Source organism: Eutrema salsugineum, unplaced genomic scaffold (genome assembly GCF_000478725.1).
Source record: "Eutrema salsugineum unplaced genomic scaffold, Eutsalg1_0 scaffold_8, whole genome shotgun sequence".
Classification (NCBI taxonomy): domain Eukaryota; kingdom Viridiplantae; phylum Streptophyta; class Magnoliopsida; order Brassicales; family Brassicaceae; genus Eutrema; species Eutrema salsugineum.
The window spans coordinates 4,572,653-4,574,613 of record NW_006256414.1 but is presented as its reverse complement, the minus strand read 5'-3'; positions in this window follow the sequence as shown (position 1 = coordinate 4,574,613).

Below are 1,961 nucleotides of genomic sequence, written 5' to 3'. Positions count from 1 at the left end.
GAAGACATGGAAAGTCTAATCCAATTTATGCACAAACCAATTATGCGAAATTTCTGCTCCTATTTTAGGTGCAACCATGAAAAAGGAAAAAAATCATTGATGTGAATAATGTGAGAAAACTTTTATATAGCAAATGGGTCAACACCTAATTATTATACGTGGTTTGTATGGAGAATATTTTATTAATTTACTTAGTAGTATTACTGATGTAGTTATAGCAGTACTATCAGCATCACTGATACACCCCATCTCAACATTTCAAGAAAATATTGGTGAAAATCGAACTTCAAAAGGATACAAATTTTTCTAATTTTGCGTGATGCTGCAAAAAATCTGGAACATGATTCATGATCGTAGTAGAAAAGGACAAAAGGTCATTCACCATTATTGTTGGCAACTACGATTAATGAAAATAGAAATAATGTATACAGTAATTTTACGACCGAGACTTGTGTAGACTCAGTTGCTAAAATGATAAAAAGATGAGAAATTACTCAGATTAGCACTAATTCATCCAGTTATTACTAGATTAATACCCCAAAAAAAAAATTTACTAGAATAGCATATATATTTAAGTGAAAATTCCTCAGACTAACCTTTAAGGTTAATGTATTGACAAACTTAGCCTAACATATTCATCAGCTTACTAGACTAACTTTAGAAAGTTGGTGTTATACCATTTTGTCCAAATAATCAATATTATTACCTGATTGCCATTGTAATTTTAAAAAAAACTTCAAATTATATACATACGTATATACACATATATACACGTATATACACAAACATTTTCCTAATTCTAAAATTAGAAATTACAAAACAAAAAAAAACTGTAAACCCTAATCCGGCGGCGACGATATAGGCGATTCGGCGACGTTATAGGCGATTTAGGGTTTTCGGCGGCGAAGAAGGCGATTTTGGCAGCGACGAAAGGTTTTTCGGCCACTCATCTGGTAAGTGTTTCACATCTGGGTTCATTTCTCGTCTCGAACAAGTTTTTGTCTTGGGTTTTCGGGGTTATGTCGAAAACTGTCTACGCCTTTAGTCGCGACGGTTGTGTTTGGGTGTCAACGGTGGTTTCACGCTAACGGCGGAAGAGAAACCATCTGTTCACATGATTTTACTCAGAAATCGTAACCCTTTTCTTATTTTTTTCAGGGAAGTATTATTATCGGCGGTTTCCGTCTTTGGAGAACGGTTTCCAGAGACCCTACACGATTTCCGGCGAGTAATTTCTGGTCGCAGTGGTTCGGTTCTAATTTTTTTTTGGTAGACTTTTCAGTAGTTGTTGCATTTGGTCGATTTGTATATGTGAGGTAGATTTGTTTTCTATGTGAGGTAGATTTGTTTTCGTTTCATTGTCTTGTTTGAATAATCAAAGTATTGTTGGTAGAGTTATTGTTGAGATTGTATTGGTAGATTTATGTATTGTTGGTTGATTTATTCCATGTGTGGTAGACTTTTGGTCGTATTTGGTAGAGTTATATACTATAGTTGCTCCCGGGTTTGGTAGATTTTATATTATAGTGCTTTCGAGTTTGGTAGACTTGTTCATGGTAGATTTGTTTTCATATGTGGTGAGTAATTTGTGTTTGTAATGATTGTGGGTTTAAAATTGCGTTTGGTAGACTTACGAATTCTATATTTGCGTTCTCTCTTTGTGTGTGGTAGATTTATGTATTTATTTGGTAGATTTGTGTTGTATATTTTCTTTTCTTTTATTTGTGGTAGATTTGTGTTCGTTTTGGTAGATTTGTTAATGTTTTGTGGTAGGTATTCTATAGTTGTTGTCGAGTTTGGTAGGCATGTGTTTGTTCATGGTAGATTTGTTTTGATGTGTGGTAGATTTGTAAGATTTTAATGTTTTTATTTGTTTGCAGACATGGCTTCAGCTAGCGGCTCAAAGGATTATCCCCAAAGATGTACCCGGAAGGCAAATCTCCTTTGCTGAAGAAGAGTTG